This window comes from Camelus bactrianus, chromosome 14 (genome assembly GCF_048773025.1).
Source record: "Camelus bactrianus isolate YW-2024 breed Bactrian camel chromosome 14, ASM4877302v1, whole genome shotgun sequence".
NCBI classification, from domain to species: domain Eukaryota; kingdom Metazoa; phylum Chordata; class Mammalia; order Artiodactyla; family Camelidae; genus Camelus; species Camelus bactrianus.
In genome coordinates, this window is record NC_133552.1 from 67889334 (window position 1) to 67906581 (window position 17248).

Genomic DNA, 17248 nt, shown 5'->3' on the forward strand with positions numbered 1-17248 from the left:
TGAAAGCAGGGGGGTCAGAGGATGGCTCAGAACTGAGGATTAGCCCCGGGAGGGAAAAAAGACAAAACTGTCAAGGTTGGCGAACTGTGGAGAGCAGGAAAAATAAACCAGTGCCAAAGCTGGGAAGGAGTGCGGACGTTTAAGTCATGATACTGAAACTGATTTGAGAAATTTCTAAAATAATAAAAGATTAATCGGGAGTGTTGCAGGGAATCCTCACTTAAGGTTTTCATTAGTTGTATGCCAAGAGCGAGATGTATTTTGAAAGGTTTCAAATGTGCAGGACGTGGAGGGAAAGAGAAGGAGCAGCGCGGGTGGCTTCAGCCTCACGCCTGCAGGGGCAGGGGTGGGTGCACGTCAAAAGAAAACCAAGTGCTAGCTTTGCTGTGTTTGAAAACAAAGTCGGCTCCTTACAAGTCCCTATATATTTATTTCTGAGTGTTTTTCTTATTTCTTTTGCTATTGTAAATAGTTTTTTCCCTAACTTAATTTGACTTGTTTATTAGTGCACAGAAATGTAATTGAGTCTCGTATGTTGATCTTGGACCCTGCAAACCTGCTGAACTCAGCTTTTAGTTCTAAAAGACTTTTTTGTATGGATTCCTTAGGATTTTCTCATACAAGATGATGTCTTTTGTTGGCAGAGGCGGTTTTATTTTCCTTTCCAATCTGGATACCTTGTATTTCTTTCGATTGTCCACTTGTCCTGGCTGGAGCCTCCATCGCAATGTTGAGTAGAACAAGTGAGAGCAGACACCCTTGTCTTGTTTTGATCTTCGAAGGAAAACTTCCAGGGTTTGACCATGAAGTAGGACACCAGCTCTGGGGTTTTGGTAGATGTTCTTTATCAGCTTGAGGAAGTGCCCCCCTCTTCCTTTAAAAAGGAATGTTGTTGGATTTTGTGTCTGTTGCAATGACTATGTATTTTTTCATCCTTTATATTATTAATATGGTATGTTGCAGTGATTTCTTTTCACATGTTAAACCAACTTTGCGTTCCTGGGAAAAATCCTACATGATCGTGGTGTGTAATCCTTTTTATATGTTTCCAGATTTCATCTGCTCATCATGATTGAGAATTTTTTGCACTGACATTTCTGAGACACTGTTGTTGTTTTCACTCTCAGTGAGCTGGAGAAAGTCTTAGGTGAGTTGCAAGAACCCAGTATTCTTATAGTTACCAGTATTCCACTGAGCTGCAGGTTTCTTGAAGGGAAACCACGACATAAACTTTAAAATAAATAGATACATTTTGTCTCCCACTAAACTAAGGTTAAACATGCTTAGTGAAGACAGTGTTCCCTTTGTTGTTGGATGAAAATTCTGACAGGTGAGATGACTTTTCTGCTAACTCCTTTGTGACAGAAAGGCCCAGATCACGTTCCTTCTCAATAAAGTTTCAATTCAGTAACTTAATACGTTAGTGCCTGAAAGTCAGTATTTCTAAGCTGACTTAAGGCTAAATCTTCTCCCTTCCTGAAGTTGAGGCTCTACTGAATATTACTCTGTGTGTGAGAGAGAGAATGAAAGATTCTTTTTCTGCAAGAATGTCTTCCCCAGTTTAAGTCTTTTCTCACAACCAGTACTACGTCTGTGACTAGAGACGGGTTTAATTCAGGAATTAAAATACTAAAGACACTATGTATAACTGCCATGTGAAAAGTGGAAACTAGATAATAAGAAACTTGTTTATATAACTTTATAATTTCAATCCATTTAACAGTCTGAACCCAAATGAGAATTATTACACAAAGTAAAATATCCAGGCTGCCGGGGCTGGATGCCCATTTGAAGACCTTAAGACGAGAAACAACCGCTTGGAAAAGGCGTGTTATGTTGTCCATGAAGCACATGGCCCATGACTCCATATCTCTCTTTGTGGGATTGGTTCTGTTGTTAACAGCATTCGTTTTCTAAGAGAGCTGCCCAAGTTTTTACCAGGGTTGGCATAGTGTCCGCGCGGTGTTTCACACTCAGGTTCAGAACGTGGGAGAGCTGGTCTGGGTCGCTCCCACGGACAGCACCGTGAGCACGCACGCCATGAACTCACGTTCCAGCTCCTTTGCTTTCTTCTCGGTGACATGATTACCTTGAAATGATTATCACCATGACTGTGTGTGTTGGGTGTGTATTTCTAGCTTGGATGAATATTTGTTATTCCAACATCAGAACATCGTAAACATAATTGCTGAGAAATCATCCATTTTTTATTGAAGTCTAGTTGATTTACAAGGTTGTGTTAATATCCTGGTTACAGCATAATGGTTCAGCTATACATACATATTCCTTTTCATACTCTTTTTCATTATGGGTTATTACAAGATGTTGAATACAGTTCCCTGTGCTCTACAGTAGGACCTTGTTGTTTGTCTATTTTATATATAGTAGTGTGTATCTGTTAATCCTGAATTCCAAATTCATCCCTCCCTCCCCACCATCCCTTTGCCCTTTGGCAACCATAAGTCTGTTTTCTATGTCTGTGCGTCTGTTTCTGTTTTGTAAATAAGTTCATTCACGTCATATTTCAGATTCCACATATAAGTGATATCATACAACATTTGTCTTTCGCTGTTTGACTTACTTTACTTATTGGTTACCTCCAGGTCCACGGATGTTGCTGCAAATGGCAATAGTTCATTCTTTTTTATGGCTGATTAGTATTCCATTGTGTATACACACACCAGTTTCTTTATCCAATCATCTGTCAATAGACATCTAGGTTGCTTTGTTTTTGGTAAATAAATTTTATTGGCCAGGTGAGACTCCTATTAATTTAAGTATTTCCTAGGGCTGCTTCTGCGATTTTGTAACGGAAACTGGGCAGCCCACAAAATTCAAAATATTTACTGCCTGCTCTTTGACAAAAGAAGTTTTCCAGTCTTGGTCTAGAGTCTGGACACTTGAAGCTGTGGCATAAGCAACTTGAGTTTCAAAATATAATTCTGGAACTGTTACGGAGAATGTCTTAGAGCACAGAAGCTGTTTTAGAGGCTTGTGGTATAGATGATAGAGACCGAGGACTTTGGCTCTGTGAATTATGACTGGAGACATAAGGAAGAATCAAGGTTTTGTTTCTAGGGGATAAGAGCAAAACTGACATTTTTTAGAAAACAGAGTTGAGAGGTGGACATGTTCACTTCTGTTTGCATGTGTGGAATTTTGCATGTATGCACATCATCTGATTAATCTATGTGGTGAGAAACAGTGACAAAACCTCTGTCTATTGATTAAGATTATGAGCCAGTTTAAATCACTTTCCAATCTCCCTTCATTTAATTTATATTTCTAGGCCCCAAAGAAACCACATTTCTGCTATGATAGAGATACTTCTGTTTAGAGGCTAGATAACATACCAGGATCTACTGGAAATTAATGTATTAATACTTTTCCACAGGCATTTTATGTAGGCGATGTCCCAGAGTGCAAATATTAACATCCTTGTAAAAACTGCATGGCTGGTTTTGACACGGGAGTTTTGGCCTTGGCATTTCTTCCCAGTAGCAGATTACTATACATAATTCCAGGTTTTCCATGCTCCTTCCAACAGGCTGGCAATGCAGGCAGTGTGTTCTCTCTCGTGACCTTAGTTTTCGCTCCAGTGCTCTCGACCAGGCTTCCGCCCAAACTCTAGGGGTCATCGCAGAATCTTACTGTTGTGACTTCTGTTTGATACCTAAGTACGTCCTTTGTATCTTTTCAGTCCTTGGATGTCTAATTACCAATTTTTTGCACCTAATTCCCTTGAGACACTAGCTGGTGTGGCTCTGACTCCCAGTGGGTGCTGACCAACACACTCGCCCTCCCTTGCCCCAGCATTTACGTCACGAGGCTGGAGGGGCACCCTGTTACGCTCTGTGGGGCTGGGGCAGAAGGGAAAGGTTAAGGTCTTTCACTGGGGCTGGAGGTCAGTGGCCGGGTCATATCTGAGGAGATGTGCTCACGAGTAAAGAGAATCATGTCCAAGAAGGTCATCGAAGACGAAGGCTTGAGTCAAGAGTTGCTGAGGTTCTGCAGGGACGGGTCTCGGGAGCCTGTGCTGCCGTGTGGGGACAGCTGCGACGCCCCAGAGGTGGAGGGCTGACTTTCCGGGATATTAAGAGACATCAGGAGAGGGCTGCTGTCCCCCAGGGACTTGTTTCAGGGGAGCTGGGAGAACAGAGTCACGATGTCCAGGACAGTTAGTAGTGGGTGCTGGGGGCCAGGGACACGCACAGGTGGACAGAACACCACCCCCTAGAGACGTAAAGGGGGAGAGGTCCCGGGGGATTCTCAGGGGCTGCTGGGCATCTTGGGACTGGGGGACACAGTGGTGGTCCACACGTCATGGGCTCATTATTTGCAGTTAAGACTGTGTCCCCACACTGGTGTGGGTGTAGCGTGTAGCTTTGGCCCAGGCCACTAGGGGTCTTCCCACCAGCCACCCTTGCCTTTGGGACAAGCTGGAGAAGTAAAATGAGAAGCTGTTAGACATTTACTGTCTCCAAGGCTAATCCCAGAAGGCGGTCACTTGAAGCCGGGAAGAGAAGCCGGTCATCACGCGCCGCAGACGGGGAGGGTCCGTGCTGCCGACTGAGCAAGCGCTGAGGGCACGTTTGGGGCGTCGTCTCCCGAAGGAGGGAATGTGGTGCAGCCGCCCCGGATCCGCAGGACGACTGTGTCCCATTCCTCTAGTCGGAACCATTCACTCACATCAGGAAACTTTGAAATAAATGAATAAAGGTATTCTAACTAACGCTCTGGTTTGCATATACTGAAAAACTTTAACGTAAATGGGAATCCAAACATTGTGATGTCGGGCCTTCCTGAGACAGGTCCACTGGTTAGCGGTCCAGGGGGCTTCCTTCGCTGAGTCACTCAGGTGACAAACCCGGTGAATTCTAGGTTTATGATTCTTCAGGTCAAGCTGGAACTGAAAAACACGGGTGCCATGATCTGAATGCACAGTCTTCCTAGGGTTTGTGAATTTCTCCTCAAGCATTCGTGTCCCCAGCTCACCAGACAGTGCTCATCGGGACAGCTTTGGGTTTGCAAAGTATTAAGCTTAGTTTGCATCATGATAATGCCATTTGTCTGTACTCAATGCACCTGTTTATTTAGTTAAGTTATGTAATCATAAGAAGTACAGATGGCGTGTCCCCATTTGAGACGAGGTCATGCACTCTTGGTGAGCTCCCGTCTCCGCAGGTGGGAATAGAATTCTCCAGGCTGACTGGGGACCAGACCAGTGGCCTAGGTGCCACCAACATGGATGAAGATGTTTCACAGAGGGGACAGAGGACATCCGGAGATGGGAACTCAGAGTCGCTGTTTGTTTTGCACAAGCTAGCAATCCAGAAAATAACACCTAGCCGTCTTGACACGTAGGCTGCGTGGACGCTAGCATACTGAGGAGAATAGATGTCTGTGGGTTGTTCTTCAAGGCTTTAATACACTGTTGCTTTTGCAAGTGCATTTAAAAATTCTTTTTTTTGTACGGCTGGAGATGTGAGTGATTTTAATCAAAGTAAGTTTATATGGGGTGAATATATAATTCCATGTGGATGCATACGATTGATACAATGAACGTAGTCATTTTAGGGTGTTGTTTTTGACTACCTGCTTTAGAGATATAAGAATCTATTAAGTTCTTTTAAATTTACGATTCACTAAAATCATGTGGCAAAAATGATGAAGTATATGTCACCCAATGCACATTGCTTGAAGCAGAATCACATCTAGTAATATGAAGAGCATTAGAGACTTTGGCTGAAATTCTTTTGGACTGTCTGAACCCCGCGTCAGACACAGACGACACGCACATGCAATATGCATGCTAAACTGAGCAAAGGGTTCCAACTCTCAGACTAGCTAATTCTCGTTCCACAATGTTTTCCAGTAATTGAGGCCTTTTTTCTACCTATAAACCCCCATCTTTCTTCTTGCTTATTTGTGTATATAGTACCTGTATTTCTTATTATCATCTTCCCGCTGAGATTTACTCTTTTCCTGCTCATCCTCACGGGGTAACCCTAGGCAACCTTACGAAGTAGGCGTAGGATGTCAGCACTTTTAGATTCAAGTGGAGCTGTTTAGATTCCTCCAGCATTGCCAGTGCGTTTATTGAACTAATGCATATTCATTGCTTCCATTTGAGGGACTGTAAATTATTCAGATACCTTCAATAGTATATTTTCTGTGTACCATTAAGGCCACTCTAGGATAAGATGAAGACCACACATTTTTCCTAACTTGGAAATATTTTTTATGTAAATTCTTTCATATTCCTCAGTACTTTTCATCGTGATGGTTTGATTTTGAAGACTTTCTCTCGAAGGCTGGTGACCATTTCAGATTCAAAGAGATGATGGACTGTGGTGAAATTGCACTGACACTCGACAGTAAAACACTGCCGCGTTGCTAATGCCATAGCCTTTTGCATAATTGAAGTATGGTTGATTTACAGTGTTGTGTTAATTTCGGTGTACAGCAAAGTGATCCACTTTTATATGTGTATATATATATTCTTTTTTAGATTCTTTTCCATTATAAGCTATTACAATATAATTCCCTGTGGTCCATAGTAGGTCCTTGTTGTTTTCCTATTTTTTATATATAGCCATGTGTATCTGTTAATGCCAAACTCCTAATTTATCCTTCCCCTTTCCTCCTGGTAACCATAAGTTTGTCTTCTATGTCTGTGAGTCTGTCTCTGTTTTGTAAATATGTCCATTCGTGCCATCTTTCTGGACTCCACATACAAGGGATAGAAGGTGATACGTGTCCCTGCCTGACTGACTCCACTGAGTGTGATGGTCCCCAGGCCCATCCGGGCTGCTGGTTGATGCCTTGCTCTTGGCCTTGCGTCTCAGTTCGCTTCCATCCTGTCCCGTCCCATAGTTACCTGTTCAGCCTGTTCTGCACGAGGCATCTGCACAGATGCTGCAAGTACAGAGCGAAACAGACTAACATCCCAAACTTGAGGATCTAAGGAGAAGGAGGATGTTCCAACCAGGAAAGAAACACCCCCGCCCTCAGCACCCAGGACGCCCAAACCCAGTCGAGGGAACAAGGAAGACATTTGAGCAGAACACTCAATCCCTAGTGCAAACATTAGGAAACGGTGCTGTAGGACCAGACTGCAGGGACAGTTACCAAGTGCTCTTGTCTGTATACAGTTTTTGGAGATTGTCTCTGTGTCATGTGACGAGTGAGTTGAATTTTGAGGAATGAATAGGGACTGGTCATATCAAGGATGTGAGCGTGTGTGGTGGGAATGGGGTAAGGGAGGAATGGAGAGGAAGATTCCTTCATACAAAAGGAAGACAGGCTTGCATTAAGCAACATTATGGTGTCTAAAGTCATTGCCTAAAAGTTTATGACTTGTTTGGCAGGTGAAGAATGATTAAAACATGACCTTCTTTGTTGACCTCTAGAATTGTAGGGTCTTCCACCCCAAATGGGATCACGTATGGAAAATCACTTTAAAATACGCTTAATTGCAATGTTATGATCATATTCACCTTTAATGTTGATATTTTAGATTCAGACTATGTAATAGTCAAGTTTATGGGTGAATGTGGAAAATTAAAGAAAACATTCAAAGAGCAGTAATAGTTGAAAATTGTACGGTGTACATTTTGGCTGTTACGTTCCAAACAAAATGATAGGAGCAATAGTGATTGTCTTATTTTTAATTTTTACTTTTTACAAAAATGTATATAGGGATTTTATTTTGTACACATTTACTTTCTTCGTATTTTTGATCTGAGAAGATCTAGGATATAAGAGCCACTATTGAGAGCCCGTCCGTAAATCATCCAGGGGCCAAGAAGAAGGACCGTCCATCACGTTGACAGCGTTGATGGTGGTGTTCCCTCGGAATTCCGGTATGCAGATGCAGAGGTTCTAGAAGAGAGATTGCTTAGACAGAAGGCTTCCCTGAGACATGATTACAGTATTCTTTTGGGGTTGTTAAACCTTTAAATGTTAGTACATTGTGGATTTGAACCTCAGATTTCAGCATGAACATCACAAGCAAGCATCATGGACTTGAAATAGTACAATCCAGGGATATATCACTATTTTTGAATAGTTAGGAAGGTGATATATTTTATTTTGTCACTTTTTCAAACTGAGGCTAATTTCGTGATAATTTTCAGTGAAATTAAGGCTTATATTATTGCATTTACATGGTAAAGATGGAAGAGGATTTAAGCAATGAAAATGGATCTGTTGATCAATGGATCTGTTGTTGGGGTGATGAATGATCATAATTTATTCACTTTGGGATTTTGTATTCCTCTGTAATTTTTCTAAATTACAAAGGTGATTCTGGCACAAAGAAGAAAATTTGGAAAACAACGATAAGAAAAATGAAGGAATTAAAGCCACTGTCAGTATCACCAGCAGAAAACAGTAACTGCTAGCTTTCTGGTACCTACCCATCCAGTCCCTTAACAAAAAGGAGTTTACAGATAAGATATACATTAATTTCTGTAAATACTGAATCATGCTTTTGGGTAACTTGCTTTTTCCATGTCATTTATTGTACTGTTGCTTGAGTTAAAATACTTTAATATCTATGGAGGAAACATTACCAGAAGATTAAAATTAAGAATTAAAAGGAAGGAGGGACTCTCTGAGATTTATTCTCTATTAAAATCAATTTTGAATCAATTTAAATGCACATAACTGTTTGCACTCTCTGATTTCTGATCAAATACTGTTTATGTATATGTTCGTTAGAGCAACTTAAGACTAAATTCAGTGACTCAATTCAGAGAAAGTGACATCTGTAAAATATGGTCTGATCTGTAGCATTTTTGTCGCAGGAGCCGATTTGTCTACATTTAGTAGAAAATTATAAAAACAATATAAAATAAGACAAAAATCAGAAAAAAATTACTTAAGGAAGGAGAGAAAGAGAGCAGACTGCCTCCCTCCCAAAGCAACCCCCTCTCAGCCCCCGGAACTAGAAAGGTCTTCAGAACAAGAGCACGGTTCGAGATCCTGAGTGAGGCGGCAGTTTTACGGTGCTCATTAATTACAGCTGCAAATGGTTCCGCTTCACCTCTTCCAGACACCAGGCAGGACTGCACGCTCTAGACCTTTCTTGGTTGGGTGGCACCACGTGATGAGTTTGGGCACATGAGATGAGACAGAAAGTGTCCCTGTGTCTTTTCCAGGGCGGGTCACTCACTCCTGTGGGGGGGGCCTCGGAGGCTGGGCTGGCGATGCTCCCGGTTAATCTGGGCAGAGACCCCGCCTACCCGGGACGGGTGCAGACCACGGAGGACAAGGAGGCTTGGGTTGTTTTCAGCCCCTGGGGTTTGGGGTTGGTTTCCCCACAGCATAATGTAGCCTATTCTTACTCATAAAATAATACAGTATTTGTGGGTTCTGTGCACAACATTTTGGAATCGATTGTGCACTAAAAGAACACTCTTTCATGTTTGCTTGTAGAAGAGACATTAGAAAGGGCTAAGGCAGTGGCAGGGAAAGTGAAGTCAAGCATCATGGCGGAGCAGGTTAAGAGGACAGTGACCGCACATCTCAGGTTGGGAGATAGTCCTTGCATGGTTATTAATAGTGACGACTGCTCCTCTCCAGGGTCCTGGTTGGGATGGTGGGGTGTGTCCCAGTTCTGTGGGACCCACATGTTGAACACGACGTGTGGCTTGTTTGTTACTGTTAACCTGATTAATCAGCTTGGCTACACTCCCCTGTTAGTGCTTTATTCACGTGTTACTCGGCTATATCTCCCAGTTTACTAGCTGCTGTTCTCATTAACACACTGTTTTCCTCTGGATTATCATATACCAGTATTTCTCTGACTCCTTACTGTTCGCCATCTTATAATGAAAACCGTGTACTTTATTGTTTCATAAAATTGCTGTTACTGTCTAGCAGTGATCACTGCAACAGCAAAGCAAATGCTGATACAGGGTTATCCTCAGTCCAGAGAAGAAGACGGCACCCAATGTAACTCATTTCAGCCTTTTCTCAGCATTTTCTAGAGGTCCAGGCTGACTGTACTTACTGAATACCTCATTCTTCCTTTTCCTTTTTTACTGAGAAATTGCACCTATCTATTTAAAACACTTAGAAGCCATTCCAAGTGTTTTCTGAAATCATGACTCTGGGAAATTGGGAACAATTTAGAGGGAATAGTCCAAATACAGTTTTATATTACAGCCCCTTTGGAGTAAAATTAGAGAGAGGACACCATGGCAAGTCTTGAAGATGGTGTTAAGATATCATGAATGCAGTCAGATTAATTTCCCAAACTCAAATCTCTTCAGCTTAATTGTCTCATATGCATTTTCTTCCTTAAACCTATACCTTTATTTCTAAACATCTCTAATGACTAGATATCAGAGTAACAATTTTATAATATGTATTATGTCCATTTTAAAGGAATTACCAAACATCTATAATTACATTGATGAGAAACTTTTGGGTTTTTAAAGAGTGTTATCAAAAAGCCTCTGCTTTTTAAGCAGCGTATATTTAGCACAGACTAATTAACCAGTATATTTTCCTCCAGTTTGTGCTGAGAAGAAAATGTAAACATCTGTTTTGAAAGAGTACACATTTTCACAAGAGCGGTAAAAGCTGTGTCTTAGGCAGTGGTCCTCAACCCTTGCAATGCACTAGAAATACCTGAGGCTTTAAAGACTTGGTGATGCCTCGTTTTACGCCTGGAGGGTCAGACTTACTGGGTGAAATTGGTAAAGTTCCCCAGGTGGTCCTGATGAGCAATGAGTGTGCAGAAACACAGCTTTAGCAGGTCCCAAACGTTGCTGCGATGGGCAAGCATTTTGGGTTGAATCGTGTCCTGTGAGGACGTGTTGAAGTTTTAGCCCCTGGTACCTGTGGGTGTGAGCTTATTTGGACACAGGGATTTGGCAGATTGACTAAGACGAGATCACGCTGAAGTCAGGTGGGCTCCAGTCCAATGACTGGTGTCCTTATAAGAAGAGGGATTTTGGACACAGACGCCCAGAGAGGAGAACGTCGTGTGAGGACATAGAGGCGGAGGAGACACAAACGCATGATGCAGAGATGGAGGTGGAGATCGGAGTGATGTGTCTACCACCCAAGGAACACCAAGGATGCCAGGCACACCAGAAATGAGAAGCGGTGGGGACGCATTCTCCCCTGGAGGCTTCAAAGGCGACACAACCCTGCCAACACCTTGATTTCAGATTTCTAGCCTCCCGCACCGCAAGAATGAGTTTCTGTTGCAACCTACCCAACTGCAGCACTCGGTGACTACGGCCCTAGGAAACTGACCCAGTGTATTGTGGCCACTTGTTGAAATACTTTAACATAAAGAGGTTCAATCCCTACTACCTAAGTACTTACCCTGGGTCCTGGGTGTGGGTCGTGGGTTGCTGAAGTTTTTCCGAGTTCAGCATCATTGACATCACCTGGGGCTCATTGGAAACGCTGGGGCAGGTCCTGAGTCAGATCTCTTGAATCCCACCTGCTTTTGAACAAGAACCCGGTGTGATTTGTGTGCACCCTGAGGTCTGAGAAGGAGGAAGGAGGCACCCTGGAGCATGAGCTTGGTTGCTGTCACCAAGAACATCATTTTTGAGGTGAGTAAGGTCTCCAGTCTTCCAGGAAATGGACTTGGTGGATAAGAACAGGATTTTTTCCCTAAACATACAAAGGACAACGTCGTTGAAAACTGAGTTCGACAGAAAACGCTGAGTCACTTGCTTTTTAAAAGAAAGGAAAGTCTGGCCTTCAGGTTCATAAATGGTTAATGTTTCCAGTCCTTTATTTTGAGCACTAGGCTGCTGTTTTTTGTGGGGTTTTTTTGGGTTTTTTTTTGCTTTTTCATTGTTAGCTTACAGTCAATGGCCTTTCATAACGACTGGAAGGAAATTTAACAACGAAACTAATTTTGTGACTTTTTTCCCGATAGTACTGAACAATGTGCTTTAGAGAAAAAAGGAGCATTTGGATTTGGGTTTCTCTGTTGTTGAGTCTTCGTTTGTATGTTAACGGCCTTCTCTTTCTTCTTCCTTGTCCTTCTCGCTGTGTAAATGACCTACTTTGAAGTTTCGAATAAAAAGAAGTTAAATAGGCTTTTATTTGGCGCTTGACGCTGTCTTTTTCTAGCAAATTTGGAAAAGGTCCTGACTCCGAGTGTAACACAGCTGAGCGTGGAGAAGCAAGAAAGAGCGCTTCCTGTCTTCTCGCCCTTTCTGGGCTGCTCGCGAGAACTCCTGCAGCTCCGAGGGAGAGCACCCGACCTGCCGGTGTGTGCACTCTATGGGTGGAAGCATTTGAGTTAAAAAATATTAAAAAGTAAGCAATAAGAGATGTTTACCTAGTTTTTGAGACTTAGAATGAAAAATCATTAAGGGACAAATCCTGTGTGAGTGTGTGAGTGAGTGTGTGTGTGTGTGTACTCAGCGACTGTAGGGTAGGAAAAATAATTTCTCCTCTGCTGCCTTGAGTTCTTAGCTGAGACCCCCTGTAATAAAAGGTAGATTGACAAGAGAAAAACAAGCTAGAAGTTTTACAACTGTATACCTTGTGTATACACCAGGGGGAAATTTGTAACCCAAAGAGAAGGTTTAGAATTCAGGATTCAATACCATTTCAATAGGGGAAGGGGAGGAGGGGCGTGAGCCTCCCAGGGGAGGGTAAGTGATTTTTTAGGAAAGATGAATGCGCCCTTAGAAGAAGGGGTGGGAGATGTCACAGCGTGGGGGCCACCTCTGGTCTCCCGTCCTGGGACAAGGGCCACCCTTCTCGGGTTAGGGAAGCTCCCGGGGCTGGAGGGGGCGGGGTGGTCTGCGACACTGCCTCTCTTTGGGAGGCTTTGTCCTTAGGCAGAGTGCAGAGAAAAGCAGTGACAGCTCAGAGCAGGCCACGCCACACAGTGGCATATTTGGGGGTGGCACATCCCAGTTCCTAAAGTCGTATTCTGGGGGGTGTATTCCCTCGCCTGCATAGCGGTTTTTTCTGTCTTCAGTGCTGTTAGCCACGTGCGGCCATTCACGTAGGATTTGATGGCAAAAGATTGTTTTTTTAATAAACAAAGTATATCACTGTTGAACTAGGAGACTTCTACATAATTTTTTATTTATCTGAATTCATAAGCCACGGGGCTCTTTTCCACAAGAAATAATAACTATAATTCTTTCAAAATAAAATAGCCCCTCTCTCCATGGACTTAAACTGACCTAGTTTGGTGATACCTCTGTTGCTGGTTCTGTGAACATAGATGAAATACAACATCTCTTACTCTGTAACAGATGAGAACTCTTACCGACATTCCCATGTTATCCACTGGGGTGATCCTTTCTCTCTTGACACGTGCGAGCGGATGAAGGGTGGCTAAGTACAGGTGGCTATAATGCTTAAGAAATGACTGACAGCTCCTTGAGATGCGCATAGTTTATTAGAAGTGTTGAGCAGAGTTACAGCTAGGTGTAAAAACACAACATAGAGAGATTAAATAAACTGAAATATTCAAGGAACTGTTCTAGGGAAGTTTAAGATCCAAGCATGAGTCAACACTGGACGATTTAAGCTGTGTGGCAGGTGCGGAAGGGATGCTGGAGGGTTCTGGGGTCACCTACCCGGGGGGCAGCGCGGTGGGGGCGGTGCGGCAGAGGCAGGGGGCATGAGCTGCTCCTGAGACTACAGGGCTTCCCTGGTCTGGGCCCATCGAGGCACCCCGACAGGATGGTGCAATCTGTTCTTTACAAGCCGAAGTCTGGCAGATACATAGTTTCTCTGTGTATTTTAACAGCGAGGAGTACAGACTATTTTTGACATAGTGGTGTCTTTTGACCCATGACACTGGGAAGTGTTTACCTAGAACATTGGGCAGGTGTGGGCTGGACCAGCTGGTGAGGGGTTTGATAACTCCAGCCCCAGCCCCTGCCTCCCTCAGACCCGACCTGTGACTCCACTCACCCCACCCTCCCCCCAGGATCAGGAGTCCCCACTCCCGCATCACACCTGGGACAGAGCTGCACTTAGAATGTGACTGCAGGAGAGTGTCTGCCAGGAGCTGGACAGCAAGCCAGGCCTTCCGTCCAGAAGGAGTGCCTCCCCCCATACCCCCAGCCCACCTCCCAGGAGAGTGCGGGGGCTGCCCGGCGCGCACTGCCAGCCCGTGCTGGTCTGCTGCTGGACGTGAGCACTCCTCCCAGCACCGGCTTCACTCTGTGTCTGTGGTGGGTCAAGACAGAAACAAGGTCCTTCCATCGTCCTGTATGAATACAGACAAAGACATGAACATTATTCTTTCTATTTACTTATTTATTGAAATATAATTGACTTACAATATTGTGTTAGTTTCAGGTGTATAGCAAAGTGCTTCAGTTACATACATATATATATTCTTTTTCAAGTTCTTTCCATCATAGGTTATTACAAGATATTGAATATAGTTCCCTGTGCTGTACAGTAGGTCCTTGTTTTTTATCTATTTTATATACAATGGTGCGTATCTGCTAATCCTATATTCCTTGTTTTTTTAATTGAAGTACAGTTAGTTACAACGTGTCAGTATTCGTTAGTTACCTCTCCTCATCTCTTTCCCCTTTGGTAACCATAAGTGTGTTTTCTATGTCTGTGAGTCTGTTTCTGTTTTGGAAATAAGTTCATTTGTATCATTTTTTTTTATTTCACATGTAAGTGATGTCATATGATAATTGTCTTTGTCTGATTTAATTCACTTAGTATGATAATCTTTAGGTCCCTCCAAACACCATGAACATTCTTCAAGCCACAGAAATTACCAGACGTCCCCCATTCTGGTCAACATGAGTGACGCTGCTCTTTGACCAATGACAGCCTTAGTCCTGCGGTTAGGAGTCCTCCCTCCTGAGGGAGAAGACCACTGAGACCAGTCAGGGAATGAACCCGATGTCCTGACATCATCTGACCCAGAGAGAGAGCCCTGGTTCCTGGGACCCACACCAAACTTCCCTAACTCAGGTGCCAGTCCTGTAACAAGTCCCTCTTCCTGAGATGGGGTGTGCGTCCTTCCTCAGGCAGTGAGTTCAGGAGGCTCCTGGGGGTCTGGGCTGGAGGGCACTGTCTGTTCCTCTCCACTTTCACCTGGGTTTGTTTCCCTCACCCTCCGACTAATTCAGCTGCTTCTGGAATCCCAGCTGGTTCATTCTACTGTTGTCAGCCACACCCCTCCTAGCCGGGTGAGGGTGCCCTGCCCCCTTTCCACAAACAGGCTGAAGTTCCAGCCGGAGGATTGGCTCTGATCCTGGACTTTCCCGTTACCTGTCCCCAGTGGAACCTTTGGTTCCGGACACATTCAGGCAGCTCTGGGGCGCAGTGCTTGAACACCTCCTGGGTGGCGTGACACGACCCCTGCAGCCGGATGAGTTCTCTTAGGCTCCACCTGTGTTGTGAGCAAGTGACAGATTCTGTAGCATCTCTGCCTGAGGTGTGGCAGTCATGAGCACCTAGAAATATCAGGCCTGGCTGGATGGGACTCTTGTGCTGGGAAGGAGCTTCATCCAGTCAGCAGTGAGTGCCCTTCTAAGTAAAAAATTCGATGATGTTGTGACTCACAGAAGTTGAGAAAGGGAGTATTTTCTTCCTTCTTTGTGATCAGTTATGGATTGCTTTTGCTGAGAGCTAAGCCAGGGTGACTTCTGGATCATATATATATACACACACATGTACATACATATACACATACACACACACATACATATAATACATATATACATGTAATATATACATGTAATTTATTCCTGTCCAGACTTTGAACTCTTTTAAATATATTCAATCTATATATTTTAAGGGTATTTTGACTGCCTGAAAAATTCTGAGATAAAAATGTCAACTCTTGACTTCCCCCGGGAATTTATTCTTCCTGTACATTTTATTTCTCCTTTTTAATCAACCTGAACTGTAGATCTTTCTTTTTTTCGGTGATCAGTCACAGATGTTTGGACAGTCAGACTGGAAAAACCATAGTTCACACTGCCTTTGTTAGTTTCTCTTCAGTTTTTTTTTTATAGAATTGTTAGGTTTGTTTAATTCAGTCCGCAAAATTGAATGGATTCAAGGAATCGGGTCAAATCTCCCCAGCCCAACATGACTGGTCCAGGTCCAGAAAAAAAATCTGGACCTGACTCAGAGCTTGCTCTTGAGTTTTTTGGGTTTTCTTCAAGTTTCCTCAAAAACAGTTTTGAATATTACACTAAGTTATGTACCCAAGTGTTTAAAATGACCATTGCACTTACAGTGTGATGATCGTCTAGTCAAGCTCCGCCTGGTCTCTAATAAGAGTTGCTCCCGCACGGAGGCTCCAGGCGCCGGCTGCCTAGCCACTGTGCTGCCGCAGCCCCCTCCACCTGCCGGGGACCGTTTTGACACAGAGCAAGGACTTGGCTCTGGGCAGCCTCTGATCCTTCCAGTAAATAAAGCTGCTGATTGTCGCACCTCCTTTTCCCTCCCCCAGCTCCCCTCCGTTTCATCCTGAGTGACATTTCTTACTGGTAAACGTTTAGCTTTATTTCTTGCCTTGACCCTGATGTTCACCACACTGGCTCCTTTGAGTGTTTCTGGAGATAAAAAGCAGTGCCCAAGTCAGAGTCCTTTACAAATTCAAGGCTTTCATATTTTCTCTTACCTTGTGCAGACTTCAGTCTCCTTGTTAATTACAGATCTGCGGGACGGCCAGAAAAGGCAGTAGCCAACTGCTGTGGGCTGAATTTGGGGCTGCCTTTAAGTCGACCTGAGCTTCTTTGTTTTCTAGAATGACTTTTTTTTTTTTTTTTTTTTTAAAGTCAGGCTTTGACTTAAAGGAATTGGCCCCATCAGCTGCCCGGGGAGGGCTGGGGGGGAGGAGAGCGATGTTTCAGACACTGAGTGTGGACCAGATCAGCAAGCAGAGACTCCGTAAATGCAGACGAGAGATTTGCAAAGCCCGTGTTTTCTTTCTGGTTGGAGCCTCTCATCTGCACTATGGTAAGTGGGTCAACTCTAGTTCACACTTCCTTTTAGGAGCGGAGGGAAAACCCAGGCATGATTAACCCTGCATTTTCCACAAGCTAATTTTAAGCCCCTTATGTTAACTTTAGAATGTGTGTATTTCACTATCAAACTTCTTTTGGATTTTTGTTTCTGTTTTTGCTTTTGCTTTTTGGTAGTAAGGGTCAGCATAGTTTAATGCAATCATTTTCTTGATAATCTTAGCTCTCATTAAAGCTAAAGATAATAAATCTGAATTCTGAAAGTCATCATGAGGGAATCGTATGTTAGA

General features: G+C 43.5%; 1 protein-coding gene and 1 long non-coding RNA gene across 2 annotated transcripts in view; one reads left to right on the forward strand and one right to left on the reverse strand.

The window, feature by feature from the left end:
* The window catches only part of MYO16 (myosin XVI), a 437386-nt gene that overhangs the window by 43885 nt on the left and 376253 nt on the right, over positions 1-17248 (forward strand). The gene's annotated exons all lie outside the window — the stretch shown is intronic.
* LOC105066900 (uncharacterized) lies at positions 13396-17007 on the reverse strand. The gene is made up of 3 exons (XR_835097.3): positions 16616-17007; positions 15253-15373; positions 13396-14221 (listed from the first exon to the last, which is right to left on the reverse strand). It is a non-coding gene; the product is annotated as an uncharacterized LOC105066900 (long non-coding RNA).